The sequence below is a fragment of the Pleurodeles waltl genome, chromosome 9 (genome assembly GCF_031143425.1).
Source record: "Pleurodeles waltl isolate 20211129_DDA chromosome 9, aPleWal1.hap1.20221129, whole genome shotgun sequence".
Classification (NCBI taxonomy): Eukaryota; Metazoa; Chordata; class Amphibia; order Caudata; family Salamandridae; genus Pleurodeles; species Pleurodeles waltl.
In genome coordinates, this window is record NC_090448.1 from 1,028,060,406 (window position 1) to 1,028,081,986 (window position 21,581).

The following is a 21,581-nucleotide window of genomic DNA, read 5'->3' on the forward strand; positions in this document are numbered from 1 at the left end:
ATGTCAACCAGTAAGAGCACAGCAGATTTGTTGTGGATATTGCTCTTTGATTCAATGGTGTGTCTTCATTTTTTGGATTGGATTAAAAAATGCTCTGTGCATTTGTGAATCTGCAGAGAACAACTAACTCTCCCTATAGCTGTACATTTCAACTTCCTCATGCACTGAGTGTAACACGTTTTACTAAATGTATTTCCACCAAACAGAGCACCTCCTTGTGTAAAATTCTATTTATGCATACGATTTGTGTAATTCTACTCATCTGTTTTCTATGTATGGATGAGCAAATAATAAAATCGATTTATTCTTAGCCCACCCAGATCTGCATGAATATTGCCATGAAAAAACTGATGCTGACGTACCTTTTATGTTTATAAAGCTTATTACAGATTCATTAATTGGTGCCAAAGTTACTAAGAAAACAAAATAAGTCCTTAAATACATAGCATGACAGTCTTATCACCTCTTTAAGTGCATATATACTTTGTAGATAGATAGATAAACAGGTAGACATCCAGATAGATAAATGGATAGATGGATAGATCAATTGTAAGAAGATAGATTATTAGTTTAGGAGGATGTAAATCCTACCCTAGTAATAATCCAGAAATACTGTTTCAATAATTAAAATTGGTCTTAACCACTGGTAGATAACACACAGGTCGGACAGGCTTACACACAAAACATAACCTCAATAAAAATCCACAAACAATATCTAATCATAGGGAACATTTTAATGTACGAGAAAAATTAAGCAGCAGTCATACATTACTGTTCACAGCTGACCAGACCTTGGTGCAATTTCAGGCCAACTGAGAAGGAAAAGGTTGGATCCTCTGCATGGCACATCCCAGTCAAAGCTTTTATATTTCTGATTTAGGGCCTGATTTAGCGTTTAGAAGATGGGCATTCCATCAAAAGGATATCCTAAATTACGTGGCATAAGGTGAACGGAGTGACCATCCACCAAACTATAAATGTGTTTGGTAACCTTTCAAATGAAAGTTAAAGTCCTCCAATCTGGCAAGGTGAAAAGTTGATTCAGGTGAAGTTCTCTCAGATTTGGATACTCACTGTACAAGGGGCTACTGAAGGTGATGATTTTTGCAAGGAAAGTTAAGAGCAAAAATATTTAAATGTTGTGCCTGCCACAGTCCTCTTGTTGGTTGGATATTTTTCTCATCTTCATCCAGGCAAGACTCTTTTTTAGTGCTCAAAATCTTTTCAAGGGGAAAGCATCAAGCTGTATCTGAGGTCCTCTAGAAATTACACACTTTTGCCATAATGTTCTATTGAAGCTCCAGAGGTCTTGGAATTCCAGCACTTAGGACTTTATTAGAGCCATTCCACCTTGTCACTTCACAGGCTCCCAGGACCGCAGAGACAGTGCCTAGGGCATGGTCTGCCAAATGCCACCACTAAGGAACAGTACAGAGCTTTTGTTACTAGTCAACTAGTCACTTCAAGCAAAAGGCCTCCTTTAGATTTTAATGTCCATTTACTCATGTAGGAGGTGAGAAAATTGACCCTTCATATACACTTCTTACTCTACGGTACAAGTGGGAGCAGGTCCAGACCTTCAGGTCTCCACACAGGATACAGACTGAACATTAAGTACTTTTCCGTTCAACCACAGGTCCAGAAAGGGTTTTGAGGAGCAGGAGCATGGTGTTCCCCTTGTCCAATTCAGTCCATTTTTATAAAATCTCCTTTTTTGCACCCATTGCTTAAATAGCATTACTGCGATTTGACTGGAACATCTTGACTACTGTGGCCTGCAAAGGCAAGTATACATCTTCCATCAACACCTGGGTACATAGCAACTGCACAAAGGACCTTGATGCTGCTACCAGGTGGTGATAGTCACCCTCAGCCTGGTACCTGGAATCTTGGTACACTACACAACCCCCACCTAGGCTGGTCAAGAAGCTTGGCATGAAGTTTGAGATTATGCACCTTAATATTAACGTGAAACATAAGCAGCCCACTTTAACCAACCAGGTTGCCAGGACAATATACATAACAAATCACAACTGGCACACAGTAATAACAACATCAATAACACTGGAGACTCATTTAGAGTCTAATATAGAGCAGTGATTCAATAACAATTGTGCATGGTCACCTAACAATACAAAGCACCTATTTAACCCCTTAGCTGCTGGACCTTTTCTCCCCAGTGCTGGGTGCTTTTTTGGCTATTTGGGATAGTTTGTGCTTAGGGCTCCATAACATTTTTCCACAGTAGGTATCCATGCCAAATTTGCTTTTTTTTTTTAACATCCTGGGGATTGTAAGAGTACCCTGAGTTTGTGGATGGCACTGGAGTGGACTGAGAAAATAGGCAAAATATAGCAAACTTTTGAGAATAATAGGGGAAAAGTGCTCTAGGTAAAACCTAAGAGTGTCATTCACAAATGGTTTGCTGTCCTTAAGTCACCATCTTCCCAACTTTTAGGAACATGCAGAGCTGAAACTAAAAACCTAATTTTGTACCACAGTTTTGCCATTTTTTAAGAGGTAGCCTATTGTCTCTATTTTTGGGCTCTCAACCTACTTACAGTTTGTGGTGCAAACCACTGTGAAAACATTGGGTAATCCAGAAAAGCTATAGAGAACTGAAAGTTGAAATAATTTCAAATTCAGCAAGGGGTCATTCATGCAGAACCTTCAAGGTTTTGCTAAGGAAAAGGACTGTTATAATAAAGAAATATTGAAAATGATTTGGAAAAATGGGCATTTACAACAACATTTTCATCTGTTATATTTTGTCACAATGACCGATTGACAGAAGAAATATACAATTACATCCGCTAGACCCTTGTGGTTGCAGGGATATATATAGTTTGTAGGTACTTCACGAATCCAAGGTACCCAGAGACAACATCTGCGCTGCACTGTATAATGATTTTTCATTGCATACCGAGTATAGACCAAATCTTATAGCAAAATAGGCAGAGTGGAAAATGGGAATCAAGGAAACATGTACTTCTGAAATGGTCACATGATATAGTGTTTAGGAGCAGTGGTCATTTCTATATCTCTGAATTTGTGGGTACATTGGCTTACATTGAAAGTACAAATGCAGTGAAATCCGATAGGTAATAACAAATGTTCTACTACTCAATGCCCCACAAGCTTGATATTTTGGACCCTAGCTCAGCTTGCACCAAGTATAACATAGCCAACCTGAACATGTTTGAAAACTAGACATCTGGGTGTATACAAGTTGAGCTCACTTACGTGGCTCTTGTCACATTTTTTTTTTACCCAGAATCCCTTTCAAACCTATACCTTTGATTAAAAAAAACATATTTTCCTCACATTTCTGCAATGGAAAGTTATGGAATCTTTTGGGAACCACAAACTTCCTTCCATCTGGCCTTCCCTCAAGTCTCCCGATAAAAATGGTACCTCACTTGTGTTGGTAAACCTAGTGCCTGTGGCAGAAAATGGCCTAAAACACAACTTGGATGCAGTGCATTTTTCAAACAAAAATGGAACCTTTTTTCCAAATGTGTATAGCTCAAGATTTTGGACCCTAGCTCAGCTGGCACCAAGGAAAACATAGTCAATCTGTATATTTTTTTAAAATAGACACCAAGGTGTACCCAGGATGAGAGGACTTGTGTGGCTCTCACCACATTTTTTAACTCCTTTGCAGACCTCAAACGTTGACTAAAAACACATTTTCCTCACTTTTCTGTGATGGAAGGTTCTGGAATCTGCAGGCAGTCACATTTCTTACCACCCAGCATTCCCCCAAGTGTCCCCGGAAAAACGTGCTTCACTTGTGTGGGAGGGCCAAGTACCAATGACAAGAAAGGGCCCAAAACTTATTGTAGTGATAATGATAATAAAGTGGGGTGTACTAATTAGTCCTGGGATCAGCAACCATGTAGGGAAATATGTCAAACCTATACATTTCTGAAAAGTAGACATCGAGGGGAGTCCAGGGAGGTATCACTTGTGTTGATTCCCCAAATTATACCCTGCAAAAGTGAAACATTAAATAAAAACACAATTTTCCTTGTATTTCTGTGATCTAAAGCACAGGAATATGCAGGGATCCACAAACTTCCTACCATCCAGTCTTCCCCAACTTGTCCCAATAAAAACACTACCCCACTGGTGTGTCTGGTCCAAGTGCCCATAACAATATGGATCACACAAGGGTCAATGGTGGACCTTGCATGAGAATTACTGTTGACCCTGTGGTGCTCCATTCCTGGGTCTCTGGAGCTTTTCAGCAGGACGAACCTGAAATTCAGGCTGGGTCGCAGTTGACAGTGGCCGGCTTGACTTTTGACGTTGGGTCGGTCCATTTATGGAGCGTTTTTCCATAGGTGATCCAAATTTTTCCAAAATCCTGGATCTTCTTCCAGATGTACTTTTTGGGTCCTCAAAGTGTGCACAAACATGCTCCAAGGTTCCAGAAGCTCTGAGTTGCTCCTTGGAAGTTGGGACTTCAGTTTGAGAATGCACCTGGTCAGAATCCTTAAATGGCCACTGAACGCTGGCCAGCTAGGCTCTTCGTGCAGGAATTGATGCAGGAGGCTCTGGTCAGCTCCTTTGTACCTGTTGCATACAGGGAGTCCACTCAAGACAAAGTCCTTTACTTGGTGAAGCCCAAATTGTCCAGCTGGTGCAGTCCTTGTGGGTGCAGTCCTTCCGATGTAGACTACGAGTTCAGCAGGGCAGTCTATCTTCACTGGTATCTTCTTCCAGCACGGATCTGAATTGTTGGGCAACTCGGTAATTTTTATCCTTGCTCCTGAGTTGGTAAGGTGGGGAGGTCATTGACCTATGGATTGTAGGGTGCCACCCTCTGGTGTTCCAGCCCCTCTCCTAATCTAATTATTGGGGCTTCCATCTGCCTGGGGCAACAGAAAATGGGGGAGGTCCAATTTCTGTCCCAGGTGGCTGTCTCTCCTTTGAAAACCAGTTTGGCCACTCTCCGCCATCCTGCTTGGCCATTTGTTGCAGAAGTTCTCCCCTCCCCCACAGACTTACTAAAAATAGGCCCAGTGAGGTGGTGGTTCCTAGGGTTCAGGCTGCAGGTGTGTCTAAAGAGTTACCTTGTTTATATATATATATATATATATATATATATATATATGTATCATCAAAGTGATGATGGAATGCTTGAATTAATGTCAGCCACTGGTGATCGCTCAGCGCCACATTCCAATTCATCATGTTTTTCCGCACCATGCTATCCCAGTTCGGACCCAATAATATGCAAATCATCCTTTACCTTGCTCCTTATGGGAACAGTCCAGCCCAAATGGCCACACCAGGTCCTCCCTGAACTGGAAATTAGCATCCTGGAACTGTTTTCAAGGTATCACCCCTCATCAAATCTAGTGGCATAGTGAGCCCCTGAACCTTCTCTGAGGATGCCCGGTGCATTTAGGGCTGTAAATGCAAAACAACACGATGATGCAATGTGATGGATGGATGGAATGCTTCAAGGAATCTCTGCCGCCTTGCAATCACTTGGGACAACATAAACACCGCGGACTCAAGCCGCATGGTGCCAGGGTCCCTGTGTTGCATGCAGGATTGTTTTGTGATGGGAAGTGACACCTTCCTGCACATAAGCAATCCGAAGAGCCTATTTCCTTTTTCTATGTGTGCAGCAGAATGCATCACACATGGAAAGTGGAAAGAATTAGGAAAAATGAAAATATTTCTCCTAGTTATGCATGCTCTGGGGAGGCATGAGGTTTTGGCGTTCCCTCAGAAAATCTGGGGCAGCATCAAAATCCATAGGTGTTTCATGGAAAAAAACACTACATCGTCCATGCAATGCCTTCTTGGAGCAGATTAAGGCAACTCAATGACTTGCACTGCTGTGTCTTACCCCGTACCTATGAGGCCATGCAAAGCCATGCAAAGTGGCTTTGCGTGGCATCCTAGATATGGCTGAGAGACTTGCACCATCAGAGTGTCAAAAAAAGTGATGATCCGGTGTCACAAGTCTCTCATGAATATGCCCTAAAGGTTGTATTAAGAATCACAATGCAACAATGCAAACAGCTTTCCCCTTTTGCTTGTTGGGCGATATGATCACTCATTTAGGCACCCGTCCTAGAATTTGCTGCGTTTCACAAGGTATCACAATTCAACTCCTGCCTCATTAATATTCACGGGGATGGTGGATATTGTACAGTGACCAGCTTCTTTTGTACACCAAGCCCATCATATTTTACTGACAATCTAGTTGTTTAAATGAAGTGCAAAGAACTGTCCTAAAAATCTTGAAAATGAAATGAGAAGCTTGGTTTTCCATAAGCAGCAGATGTGCATACACGTTTCTTCTACCCATTATTAGCTTACATATTGTCTGTTTTCATTTCCTGTTTTTTTATAGTTGGTGTTTCCTAAATTCCAGAACTTTTATTACCATAAGAATTAAAACAGTGAAGTGGTAAAACATTTGCATATAGAGTGTGTTTTGATTGGAAAACGTAGGTGATTCTATTAAAGTGTCTGCTCCTTCACCATCATTTAAGCATGATAAGCAGCTGCAATTTAGTTTCTCATTTTTCACCAATCTAGTTAATAAACAGTTGTGTTATATGTACTTCGCTAGGCGACTGAAAATGTTATTGGATGCTGACTAATGTTGTTTAACAGTTGTTTATCTACATTCCATGAACAAACTGTAATTGCCTTCCACACTGTGTTATCCAGTTTCATTTCCATTTACCTGGTGTAGCAGCTTCCTTCACAATATATGACAAATCCCTATTGTGTATTTATACAGGGAAAATTAGTGCGTTTCCAAGTAAAATTTCCAAATTGAGATTAATTCACATGTTCTCTCAGATATCATTAGTATTGCATTTACATATTAATGATAGCCATAGGACATTACAATATAATAAAATATGTGTTATTATCATCTTGTTATACTTTAGTGACAATTTTGTCATTAAAAACCCAGCTTTGAAATTAACAGAGTTATATTTAGGGCCATATTTAAGAGCCCTCTAGCGCCACTTGAGCGTCACTTTACGCGGCGCTCCAGTGGCTCTCACCTCTGCTCCACATTTACAAAGCGTTGTAACACCACTTTTTGTGGCGTTACGTCTCCTTGTAAATATGGGCCCCTCCGACTCAGTTTCTGGGGCAGAGGGGTATGCAATGGGTGTTGCTGTAGGTGTGCCACAGCAACACCAAAGGCATTTTGACACTGCCTTAGATTTACGAGATTTCACAAACCTGAAGCAGCTTCAAAATCTAACCACCCCAGGGGTGGCGTTAACAAGGCGCAACGAGGAGGAATATTTTTATTTCTCCTCGTTTTTTGCATTTTCTATGCGTGCTGTGGAGTGCTGCACTGCCAATTTTGGTGCAGCATCGCACTCCTTCATTTTCTTTTAAATATTGGCCTTATTTTCATTTAACTTATTGTGAGAGTGTGGTAACCTGCAGCTGCCAGAACTGTGTTGCTGTAGCAAAATCTATGTCTGCATTTCATCATAAACATCAAAGGGCAAATTATTTTATCTACATAAACCAACTGAATAGAAAAAATACTTGATGCAAAACAAGGATGTATGCAAAACTCCATTTATCAAAAGAGCACCACCATCATAAAATTTAAAACTGCCCAAAATTGCACCATCATGTTTGTTTACTATATGTCCTTTTGTGGGAATAAGTGCTTTTTTACATAGCCACAAAATTAATAAAGAATTTTGCTCCTGCTAAACAACTCTGGCCAATACACAAAGCAAGCAAGCAAAACAGAATATTATTACAATGTATCATGAATCCATAATTAACACTTATAATCAATTAGCACCAAATTAGATTTTTTGTAATCCAGCAAATGATAATTTTCTGAATCAAAGTTCTGTTTGTGTGAGTTCTTTTCTGCACATGGCAGTTTATTAGAGTATGATTTGGATAGTTGCATTTATTATTTTTTTACACCTGGTGGCAGATTTAACAGCCCCTAGCGCCCCCTTGTGCTACATGAGTGCCACTTTTGTTTACACTAAAGTGGCCGAACAAGCCTAAAATCACTGTGGCAAATTCACAAAGAGGTGAGGTGCAATGCATGCATTGTGCCAATTTGTAACCCTTTGCACTACATTATGCCTGCACCAGGTACCAGGGTTTTCCCCCCATTAGGGGGACTTAAATGATACAAAGAAATAGAAGAGATTTCTTTGTGTAATTTTTGCGGCACGTCTAATGCCTGCACAGAGCAGGTGTTAAAAGAAGGCACACCATTCTTTACAATGGGCTTCAATGGGCTTTGCAGGACTAGTGTCAACAGCTTTTACGCTAATCGTGCAAAGCTCTGAACTAGCATAAAAAATGATGATGCTAGTTCCCTACTCACCGCCATGGTGCTCCATGTTTTAGATACGACGCACACATGGTGCCGTTAGGGTGTGCTAAGGAGCGCTATAAAAGTGGCACTGCGCCGGCTGAAATGCCACTTTTCTTAAATCTGGCCCATGAATTCTTAAGTGACAACTAAGGTGTCATTGATATAAGTCATGACTTCAGAAGACACATCATATATCACATCAAACTGTTTTTCCTTCATCAGAACTCACAAAATGTAAAAAGCTATCCGGTTTTGTACAGGAAGGGTACCCTTCCTATAACAAACACTATACATAGCCAAGTGGAAGTACTTTTCCTAGTTTGCATGTGCGCTGTTTAGTGCAGCACACATCCAAAGTAGGAATAAAAATATTTCTCCGTTGAATGCCTGCGTTTCAGCCCACCCCATGTAACGCCCCCTCGATGCAAAGTAGTGCAAAGCAGTGTTTCATGCTGCTTTGCATTACTTTGCCACACAACCAATGCAAATACCAATTTGTGTTGGTTTGCGAATCCCAAAAAATATTTAGCGTCGGTAACGCAAACCCAACGCTAAGCCTTTGAGATTCTGGGCCATAATAGTTTTATTTATTTTTTCTGTTTTATGTAGCGCAGACTTGACCCAAGGGTATTGGAGTGCTTTACATGGGCATTAGTTACATTATATAACAACACGTTCCTTTTGGGCTTTATGCATGGGGAGATTAAGGGATTTTCCCAGAATCACAGGATGCCAGGTTGACGCTAAAACTTGAACCTGGTTTCCCAGTTGCAAAGTCTGCAGCTCTGGCAGTAAAGCCACATTCCTTCTGCTAAGTGCAACATATAATAAAGTGATCAACTGGATAAAAAAATCAAGATAGCAAATAATATAAAAGTGCTTTGTGGATATTTGAGAACTTAGAAAATATCACCATTTTTATTTTTAGAGCACTAATCTTAATTTGCATGGGAATAAGTCCCTCTCATTTTTATCATTTCTAAAGGAAATGTTTTAGGTGTTACAGTCTGATTACATCAAGAAGACATCAGGCGTGCCACACTTTTGTAATAAATATAGAATGTTAGCAATTTAGTTGTTCATTGGAATACTGTTGGGAGGCAAATGTCAGAGCACATACTCAGATAATTGAGGACAGGGAGGAGGGTGCAGAGGCAACATGCTGACCACGCTGGGAACAAGTGAGGGGCAGTGGCAGCACTAAGGACCATGGAGGGCAGTAGAAACAGGGGCAGCTGCAACAAACCAACCATGCAGGACAGGCAACAGAGGCTGTGCAATATAATAGATCATTGAGAGTAGAAGTAAGAGGCAATGGCAATATAACCATATGTACCAAAAAACCCTATTGAGGCAGGAAACTCCCAATGTTTTTAATCCCAAAGGGTCTTTATATTATTTGTCTCTTGTCTAAAATCTCCTATTTTCCAATGTTAGTCAATTTGGTAATTATTTCACAAAGAATTATTTTCAATCACCCTCTTACTTTGTTTAAAATGTTGTCAAATATGGTACTTTGGATCACTGAGGGCAGAAGGAATGGTGTAGGAACATGGACTCAGATACCAGAGGGCAGGAGGGAGTTAGGCAGGGGCACCAAACTGACCTTACAGGGCACGCATCCAGGTTGTAGCAGCACAATACACCACACAGGGAATGTAGGACGGCAGTGCAGCACAATGGACCATGGAACACAATAGGAAGGGGACAGGGCGATGCACATGGACAACAGAGCGCAGAAGGGAAAGCAGCAAGGGAAGCAAGCTGGCCATACCAGTGAAAGAGTCCTTCGAAGCAAATTGACCAGATATACAAATATATATAAAACCTAATTTTTCAAAAACTACTGAACAGATTTACACCAATTACAAAAAGCACAATCTGCAAACCATGATTTAGCTCTCTACCAGGTTTAGTATGATTCTATTCAGCAGTCTTCTTTGTTAGCATTGCCAAAATAAGTGATGCACAAGGACTTTGAGTTTTGGGACCACCCCTTTTTTTCTCAGTGCCCACTTGATGGGTCACTCCAAAACTGTTCATGTGCAAAGTAGTCAAATAGTAGCACCTTTTCAGAAATGTTTGAGAAGATTCATCAAATTGCGCCAAATTTTTAAGCAGGAGGTAGCAAAGAAACCCCAAGAACTACTACAAATCATTGAAAAGTGGAATTATAACACTTTAACTAAGAGTTCCTAATTCATGATAATCAAACAAAAACAAGAAGATAATTCTTACATTTGTGAAACATATGAAATTACTAACCCGATCAAACTTCCAAAACTGGATGATGGGTGGCATGTGTAAATTTAGTACCCTACCACTTACACAAATATTGTAGGATATCCACCTTTCCTGCATTGTCACTCCACATTTTTCACCTTTTTTCTTGACCCTACGTTTTGCTGATTTTAGACCTATGTGCACTTTACACCTGCTAAACAGGAGCAGGTTTAATCTGATTGGCACAATGAACTCTTCTGTAGGACCATAGCATATGGTATAGAAATACATCCCTAAACTCCTATGCCACTTGGTAGGGTGCATAATATGTAAGAAATGGACATGTGTGGCATTTGAAGTGGCATGTTCCTCTAGTGACTAGGCCGTAAACAAGACTGGCTTTAACTGGCACATAGGCAAGTTTAAATCATAGATTATACAATTTAATCTGTATTGTTTGACCTGTCCCAGCTACAGACTACAAAGGATTCTTTTTATATTTATTAAAAACCCAATCTGATAGTGAAGTTAGCTTTTATTAAATATATAAGAAGAGTAACTTTTTAGAAAGTAACCTTTACCCTGAGTGAAGCTGCTGTAAGCAAATTTGCATTAGCTTTCCTACAAATGCCCAGCATCGATGAGGTACGAAGTAGGTGCTCCCATAGCAAAGTCAATAGCCTGTGTATGGGGAGGTATTTTTCATTACCTTGTTGGGAGTCTAATTAGGGTGGACCTAGAAACGTCAATAAATTTAAAGAGGGATCTGACAAACCAATGGAAATGTGAAATGCAGAAATTTGCATTTCCTGTCTCCAATTTGCCTGAGCCACTAAACAACAGCCTTTTCTATACTAGTTGGTGAATTTGCAAAGACTTTTTTCTCCAAGACTTTTTAATTGCATTACCTCATTTGTAAGATTTCTCCAAATGTGTAGGAAAAGCGTGCCTTTGTGACAATTTATGTAGCAAACGTTGACCCTGATGGAGAAAAGCCTGCAAACATTTGTAATTGTGTATGAATAATTCTGACATGGGTAAACTTGCTGAGAAAGAGAATGCTTACATTTTCCCTCATGACCAAGAGCCAAAAGAGCAATGCAGATGAGTTAGCTACTGTAAATCATTCTATAAATTGTACAGACACTATCTGATATGTCCCTTTGTAATTGCTATATCTACTGCACACATGCTAGAGATTTAAGGCAGTTCACTCAAGAGAGGACAATACAGAGAGGGACATTTACACACTAAGCTTTTTTGTTTTGTTATGTGCAGTCTTAAGGAATGATTCATATATCACACCAATGCTGTCTTTCATCCACTCATAGAATATTTTTTGTATTTTGGACTTGTAAGGCATGAGTCTGAAATTGTGTGAATCTCTATTTCCCTTTTTTTGTGCAATTACAGATGTGTGTATTGGAACATATTAAAAAAGTTAATTACCTATAAACAGTGCATTTAGAAGCTTCTGCCCATCATGTTTTTATCAAAACACCAATCTCATGCCTATCTTTGACTTTTCAGTTGACTGCACAGTGTTGACGTCTCCTTCAGAAAGCTGCAGATCCATCATCACTTTCCTTTTCTGGGGTCCCTTGCTGATTAATGCTTACTTAAAGGGAGAATCACAAACAGTAGAGTGAATCCTTGAACTGAGCCTCTCCTCAGCTACAAATGGACATTCCATCTCTCTCCTCTACCTCTCCCCCATTGTTACGATGGAGTCAATCAATCAATTAATCAGTACTTGTAGAGTGCTGCTTATCACCCGTGGGATCTCAAGGGTCTGTTGTGGGTGAGCTGATCACTCGAAGAGCCAGGTCTTGAGATCCTTTCTGAATTGCTTCAGTGATGCGGCCTGTCTGCGGTTGAGTGGGGGAGTATTCTGTGCGAGGTAGGAGAAGGAGCTACCTCCAGCTGTGCTTTTCTGGATTCTGAGGATGGCTTTATGAGCGAAGTGGGAGGATCGGAGTTGCCTGTCAGGGGTATAGAAAGTCAAGCAGTGTTTGAGGTAGTCTTATCTGATATTTTGAAGTTCCTTATAGGTGTGAGTCAGCTTTTGTTCCCCTGAAGCAGGCCATGTGCACAGCACCTGTGCTCAAAGCCTCCAGCTTCGGCCAAGAACTCATGATGTAGACAGACTCCTGAGCATGGAATAGGGGCTGTGCTCTCAAAGCTAAATGAAGAGGGCCCGGATTAACCTGTAGCCTTTGTTAGTAGGAGGTTACTTCCCAGGGAACAGAGGTGGAACACAGATTAAAGGAAAGCCTTTGCTGTGGTCCATGGCCATACCTGTTAGTCACTCACTTCTGGAATCAAACAAACCACAGGCCTCTCAGATGGTTAATGCAGGTGTGGGAGGAAAGTCCCAGACTGTTAAGGTGGTCCACCTCCCTACAGGCAAGGGACTTTACAAGGATTTTCCAGTGCACCACTGTCATGGAACAAACCACACCAATGCTGATGGTCTCTCCAAGTTCTTCTGCCTTAGTGAAGAAAACTCCCAAGGAGTTGGCAAACTCTCGCAACATTCTGCTGGGGGGTACGCTTGTTGGACCTGTCATCCTTGGCATGGTTTCCCTTGAATTTGTACCTTCTGACTCACTGTTTTACTGACATCATTTTTGCTGGCTTTAGGATTCTGTGCACTGTGCCACTGCTAACCAGTGCTAATACATATTGGTCATCCCTAAGGCAGGCCCTGGTTAGCCCCAAGACCAGGGTGCAATGTAATAAAAAAGTTGGACATGTACTTTCAAGTTTAACATGTTCTGCTACACAGTCTATCTCTCCTATAGGTTAACCTTGGGGTTACCGAGAAGCAGCCTTTAAGTCTCACTTCCGTCTGGGGAAAGATAGAAACTTGGAGTTTGGTGTCTCTCGACTCACAATTTTAAATCACAAATTATTATCTTGAAGTTGATTTTTAAATTGGAAGTCTGAAAATGCCACCTTTAGGATGTTGGCATTTTCTTGCTTCAATCATTCTGTGCCTCTGACTGTCTCTAAATATGTCTGTGGTGGGTGACAGCTGGGCTTTGTGCATTCTCGCTAGACAGTCACATACAAGGGGAGCTGGGGTGTCACATTATATCCCGATGGCTCATCACGAGGCTGATGGGCCTTCGTGGGCTAGATGGGAGGGAGGAGCTGACACATACACCTGAATGAGGGCTGTGCCACCCCCACACAAAGAGCTGCATACCCTCCTCTAAAGTGACTGGACCAGGGATGGAAGGGCAGGGACATTGTACACTTGGATGGCCTCTCTTTGAGGTATCCCCCACTTCAAAGGCTCAGCTGGGTATAAGTACTGGACCAAAACCCCAACAAATCACTACACTTCGGGGTCTGAGGACAGTCTGCCAAGAAGAAAGATGGCTGTGCTGCCCGGAGGGACTGACACTGTGCTGAACTACTTTGTTGTGTTTGCCTGCTGCCTCTTGCCTGGAAGTGAGAAGGACTGGACTTAACTCTCTATAATCTCACAAGGACCATGTGACTACATGGACATGCTGGCTTGCCTCCTGTTCTGAATTCTCAGGGTCAACAAAGTTTCCCCTCAATTCCGATGCGGCTGTTGGACTCTGCCGACTGTGAGTCCTGTCCTGGCAAGAAGTGCTAATCCAGTCCTGGGCCTTGAAAGGGGACTATGCAGCTGTTTTTCAGCAAAAAACAACACATCAACATATTTGTACTGATTGGAACCAGAATCCACTGTCCACTAAGAGGGCGAGGACTCTGCATCACTGACTGAAGACTTGGGATCAATGCATCACCACAAACTCAAGCACATTGCCTTCACCACGTGCTCAATGATGATGCATCCCCCAGACTATGCAGATTCGAATCAATGCGTTGCCTTCACATTGTCTCCTCAATATCGACACAGCCCTCCATCCAAGGTACTTTTCAGCTGTCTCTGTGTGGGTCCCGTAGCCAGCATACCCTCCATCCCAGACAGCCTTAATTTTGGCTCTATCCGGTCTAGCGTGACCTCAAGTAATCTATTGGTGTTATTGACTTCAAGTTACTATATTGCAGTTTCCTCTTTAAAAATTACCTTTCAGAGTTCTACTCATTGGACATTTGTCATTTTGATCTTGTTTTACTCAGATACATATTCTATATTTTTCTAACCTGGTGTGGAGTCTATCTGTGGTGTTTTCATTCTGTTACTATAGTTTAGAGACTGCACAAATACTTCACACGTTGCCTCTTAAGTTAAGCCTGACTGCTCTGTGCAAACCTATCAGATGGTGAGCACAGGTTAATTTAGGTTGTGCATCTGACTTGTCTTGACTAGCATTGTGGTCACTCAATGACTGTCTATTTAACAGGAACACCAAGGTCCCTCTGGTGTAGGAGGAGGCCAAACAACATGCCAAGGAAGGTAAAGGGACTTTCATAAGCTTTTTAAATAAAGTATGCATAGGCATAACAAGGTCATCATGTGTATTGACCACAAAAATGTTACACCACATTAAACAAATGCATATATGCCTTCAATGTTTAAACAAGACCACCTTCAGGGGGACTTACATCACCTCTCAGGCAAGGACCTAGTTACAGGCCAATTGAAAACAGCATTGGCCATACCTTGAGAAAGCATTTACTACTTCTAAATGTAGATCGAATTACTTCTGAGAATCCAGTCTGGAGAATGTTGATGCTGACCTCTGTAGATATTTTTATCAACCTTGAAACGTTTTGTCAACTATTGAAAATGTGAAATAAAAAGATGTCCTTAGTACAGGCAGTCTCCCAATAGATGTTTTTATGTTTGCCGGAACTTGTAATATAATTTAAGTGACTGTTCAATTTCTTTCATAATGGGCGAGGCTTATGCACCTTTCAAGATGGTGGCACCTCCCTGAGGCTCCAGCGCATCATGAAGCTACTTTCCTTCTAAAAGTCATCTTGCTGAGATGCACTGCCATTCCTGAGAACCCTCTGGATTCCGCTTGCACTCCGCAACTTGGAAGACCTATGACTCTCTCCCTTCAAAGTGTCCTGGAAATCCTTGTCCTGTGGCAGTGATTTTCAGTAAAGCATGGGCAGCCCCCTTTTTGTATGCGCGCTCCAGCTTTTGAAATCTATCTTTTGCCTCTTGCCTTGCTACTTCTACAAACTGGCCACATATTGATTGTCTTACAGACAGCCCTCCTGGCCCTACTTCTATCTCCTGCTGTGATCTGGTTCTGAGGAGTTAAATCTTGGAAAAAGTATGGGCAGCTGCCACTTTGTATGCACGTTGTCCACTTTGAAATAAATCTTGTGCCTCTTGCCTTGCTATTTCTTCAGACTAGCCACACTTCAGTCCTCTAGGCCCTATTTCTATTGTCTGCTATGACCTGGTGCTAAGGCGGTGACTCCTGGAAATAGTGCAGGTCGCTGCCATTTTCTAAGCATGTCACCCACTTTTGCAATATATCTTCTGCCTCTTACATTGCTCCTTCTTCAGATTGGCTACATGTTGATTTTCTTCAGGGCAGCCCTACATGCAATATTTCTCTCATATCAACTTACTTTAAGGGCTGCCTTTTAAGCTCTGTTTTAGGTGATTCGTAGAACTAACGCGACTCGATAGAATGACTTACATACCTAGTTATACCTGTAGGCTATTCTTTTATTGTTGCTATAAGTTCATACATTATCTAACAGTAAGGTCCCTGACACACATTTTCTAACTATACACACACTCCAGTCATTATTTTGTTGAATATGCAGTACCAAAGATATTGTAAGTGTTCATCATCAGACAGCACATTATGCAAAGATGACCATTGACCTTCTTGCATCTGCTAAAGCCTCCTCACTTAGGCCCTCATTTTAACCCTGGCAGTCGGTGATAAAGCAGCGGTAATACCGCCAACAGGCCGGCGGATTTTTTTATTATAACGACCATGGCAGAAACCGCCAACACAGACAGCCACTTTAACACCCCAACTGCCACGGCGGTAGAAACAAACACCACAGCGGTAACCACTAACAGACAGGCGGAAGTCAATGTACCGCCCACACTATTCCTTTGCACCAATCTGCCAGCTTTTCCAGGTCAGTACCAACGCCATCAAAAGCACAGCGGAAACTGTATTTGGAAGGGAAACCAATCACCTCTCGACACCCAACAAGGAACCAGGACGACATGGAGCCCGAGTTACAGGTCCTGCCCACGATGGTTTACGTCCTCATCTACCAGGAACATCAAAGACGGCGGCGACGATGGTGAGTACTGCACCTAGGACACAGGGGAGGGGAGGGGAAGAGGGAAAAGAGAGTGACACATGCATGAAACACCCATAAACCCCCACCCACAACAACGCACCCACACACAGACATCCACTAACATCACAGATACTCCCCGTCACCCCCTGGAAGAACGCAAGGACCAAATGAAATGAGTTTAACGAGTGTAATAATCGAACTATCAGATAGACCAATATAACTTTAAATCATCAGTATATACAAATATTTAGAGCAAGTACACAAGTCCTTACACTGTCCCATTAAATGTCCGTGGACCAGTGGTCCCAAAAAGCATTGGCGAAGCCCACACATGACACCTGCCTCAAAACGGAGAGAACACTGCAAGTGCATCAGGTCGAAATAAAACAGGCACCTCAGGGGGAAGGGGAGGGGGGCACCTCAGCCGGATGATGCGACGACGCCAGTGCTCCTCAAGGGGGCTCCATGCCCACTGCTTGCTCCTGGGGAGTGCAAAGCCACAGTCTCTCAAGTCTCTCAAGTGGGTTCACTGCCCACTGCTTGGTCCTGGGGAGTGCAAAGCCACAGTCTCTCAAGTCTCTCAAGTGGGTAGTTTGCCCACTGCTTGGTCCTGGGGAGTGCAAAGCCACAGTCTCACAAGTCTCTCAAGTGGGTGGTTTGCCCACTGTTTGGTCTTGGGGCGTGCAAGGCCACAGTATCTCAAGTGGATGCTTTTCTCCACTGGTTCTGGAGGGGTCTTTGTGCCCAGAGTGCTTCATCCTGCCAAGGACTGGGTGAGTGGATGCTTTTCTCCACTGGTACTGGAGGGGGCTTGGTGCCCAGAGTGCTTCATCCTGCCAAGGACTGGGTTAGTGGATGCTTTTTTCCACTGGTTCTGGATGGGACTTTGGGCCCAGAGTGCTTCATCCTGCCAAGGAATGGGGTAGTGGATGCTTTTGTCCACTGGTTCTGGAGGGGCTTGGTGCCCAGAGTGCTTCATCCTGCCAAGGACTGGGTTAGTGGATGCTTTTCTCCACTGGTTCTGGAGGGGGCTTGGTGCCCAGAGTGCTTCATCCTGCCAAGGACTGGTTTAGTGGATGCTTTTCTCCACTGGTTCTGGAGGGGGCTTGGTGCCCAGTGATGCTGCACCAGGGGTGTGGCAGTTCCCATTCCCTCACCTACGTGTCTGAGCCACACGGTTTTCTGGTAACAGATAGCATGATACGCCATGGAGGCAGAGCCACACTCCTCCCTGTGACAACTTAGGCTGCAAACTGCTGGTAGTACCAGTGCTGGTGGTGGTTCCTCATGTAGTGTGTGCAGGGTCCAGGCCGTCTCCTGCAGCCTCAGATGGCTGACTACTGGGGATGGTGCTGATATGCGCTGTAGTGACACTGCCTGGGCATGTCGCGGGGCAGGTGGCGGTGGCTGCAGCGGTGTCTGCGGCGGACATGCTGCTGGTGGTGCCCGTGGTGCAGGTGTCTGTAGTTGTGGAGGGAGACACCAGGCCGTCTCCTGCAGTCTCGGACAGCTGCCCACTGGGGATGATGCTGATGTCCGCTGAACGGCACTGGCTGGGCATGTCGCGGGGCAGGTGGGGGTAGCTGCGGCGGTGTCTGCAGCAGAGATGCTGCAGGTGGTTCTGGTATCTGCACTTGTGGAGGGAGACACCAGGCCATCTCCTGCAGCCTAGGAAGGCTGCCCACTGGGGATGATGCTGGTGACTGTAGTTGTGGCAGCTGCCGTGCAGGTGGCAGTGCAGATGGCGGTGCAGGTGGCGGTCATTGTGGCGGTGCTCACCGGGGTACAGGTTGCTGGCCTGTCTTGCGAAAGGTGGGACACCAGTCCCTCACCCAAAGGCTCCGTGCCCTAAGGTGACTTCCCTTTGCTCTTGTGTCCCTTCCCCACCTTGGAAGTTGCTGCTGGACCTTGGCACTGTCCTCTTTGTTTCTGGATGAGGCCTTGCTGGGTGGGTGGTGCGGCTTTTCTCTTCTGCATGCTGGCCCCTTCTTTACCTTGCAGGTGGCAGAATAGGGTGGTCCTTGGCATCAGTAGGTGGCACACTGGCAGCCCTGATGAGTGCCCCCTACGATCCTCCTGGACTTGCAGGGACCACACTGGACGAGAATTTGGTGACTGAGGTGCTGGTCAGGGCTCTAGACAACCTGGCCCTAGGTGAAGGTGTAGGGAAGAGGTCAATGGTAGCCAGGAAAAGCTTTTAAGACACACTGGGATGGGAAGATGGAGGGAGTTTGGGAGTTGAGGAAGAGGTAGTGGTTGTAGGAGGTGTACGTCTGCTGAGTTTGGGTGAAGGTGCATGGGTTGAAGGCTGTTGTGAGGTGGATGGCTGTTGAGTGGGTGTGTACCGCGTTTGTGTACTTTGAGAGGAGGGCTCACAGACACACTGGGAGAGGACACAGGGGACGTGAGGTAGTGAGGGTGGTGATTGCACATGAGCGGTGTGTGGTGATGGGCGTGCTGGTGATGGAGGTAGTGGCTGAGGATGTAGTGCATGCAGGTGTGAGTGGAGACGAGACTGGTAGGGAGGTGGAAAACGTGGAGGAGGGGGACACACTGGAGTCAGTGGATGTTGGTGTGTCTGCATGGGTATGGTGCTTGTGTGAGTGCCTGTGGGATGTGTGGAGCTTATGTTTTCCTGAGCCACTTTTGTGTGTTGATGTGTGGGCATGCTGGTCTGATTGTGTGCTTGGGATAGGCTGAGATAGAGGGGATTAGGTCCGAGTAGTAGAGGTTGGAGGGGGAGGCTGGACACAGGGACAATGGCCATCAGTGCTGAGGCCAGAGCCTGAAATGCTCTCTGTTGGGCCACCACACCAGATTGAATGCCCGCCAGCTATGCATTTGTTTGCTGCAAATGCCTCTCAACACCCTGGGTGGCATTCAAAATGGTTGACGGCCCAACAGTGAGGGATCTCATGAGGTCAAAAGCCTCCTCACTGAGGGCAGCAGGGCTGACTGGGGCAGGGCCTGAGGTGCCTGGGGCGAAGGAGATGCCCACCGTCCTGGGTGAGCGGGCATGGGAAAAACACTGAGGGGCTGCTGGGAGGGCGGTGCTGGTAAGGGGGAGTGGCGGCTGTACCTGTTGTTGCGGTGGACAAAGAAGTGCCTGCCACCGCAAGGGAGCTCCCCTCAGAGGAGGAGTCGCTGTCGCTGCTGTCCCCTTCTGTCCTAGTTGTGGAGCTCCCTCGCACTCCGTCCCACTGGTGCCTTCAGACTCTGTACATTCACCCTCCTGGGCCATGCGGGTTGGAGCTCCCTCCTGCTCCAGATGATGCTAATGCACACAAGGACAGGGTGACAAAACAAAAAGGGGGGGAAGACAGAGGAGACACATGGTCAATGCCAGCAACACCACTGCCGTTGATGGACACAACACACAGGGAGCAGCTCTATGCTCTAGGGCATGTACTAACAGTTTGTTTGAAAATTACCTGCCCATGGGGGACTATGCCTAACCCCATTTGCTGCACACCTGGAACCCACAGGAGCCTGACTGTTTGTAGATGGACACTACCACTATTGGGGTTGGAGTGCCACAGAGCCTGCCTAACAATGGACCTACCCTAGCAAGTTCGCCCTGGCCTAGGTGAACCCACAGCCCACATCCCCCGCCCAGGCACCTCGTAAAGCATGCAGAGTCAGCTGACTGAGACTGTACTCACCCCCTTGTGGCTGCGGTGATACCCTCAAGTGCCCATCCAACTCCAGATATGCCACCTCCAGGATCCGGAACATCAGGGAGGTTATGGTGCGACGGGCACCCCTTCTACGTTGGGAGGCCATCCCCAGCTGGGCCTCTGCCATCTTCTTGCTCCAGCGGCGCAGGTCCTCCCAGCAGCAGTGGGTGCTCCGTCTATGATAGACCCCCAGGGTCTGCACTTCCTTGGCAATGGCATGCCAAATACCCTTCTTCTGGTGGGTGCTGACCTAAAGGAAAGGTAAAGTAAGAAAGGAACTTACTCCCCCATCCGGTTTGTCATACTCATTGGACACCAGTTCTCACCCATGTCCTGACACACATACACTCACCATCCTCACATGCAGGCCTCAGCCCCCCAACATGCATCTTCCATCCACACCACTCCATACATTTATGTCCCATGCATCATGCTCACAGTTTACTCACCTGTTTGTCTGGAGCACAGTAGAGTAGCGTGTACTGGTGGAGGACCCCATCCACTAGTCTCGCCAACTCCTCCAAAGTGAAGGCAGGGGCCCTTTCCCCAGACACTCGAGCCATTGTCGCTTCCAGACTGAGGTCACAGCAGCACTTGCAGTGTAGGTCCTCTCCTGTTGAAGGTCAGGTATCAAGTGAGTGAACAGCTAGAATATGGCAGTCACGTCTGCAGCGGTGCGTACCGTCACCACTGGCATACAACGTCATTTGCTCCTGGAACCCATAGGGCCCAATGATAACCAATGCTGATTTGCACAATGCCAGCGCAGTTACCTAATTTCCCCTTGTCCCTCCTTACAGGTCAGGCAGCCGCCATTTCAGGGTGGCACATGGCAGGGCACCTAACTGCGTCAGAGCACATTTGGGCAGGAATACGGTCAGACAACGCCACACACCGATTAAATCACATTAGTGCAAAAACCCTTGTGCAACCTATGTGGTACATGACCCTCTGCTCACCATTCTCCTCCATAGGGCACATCCGCTGGGGCAAATGATGAGATGGTGTCATCCTCTGGTGTACAGACCCCAGGTGGACCTGTCAGCAATGGAAGAAAGACACATCATTATCAACTACAGACTTGATCGCGCCAG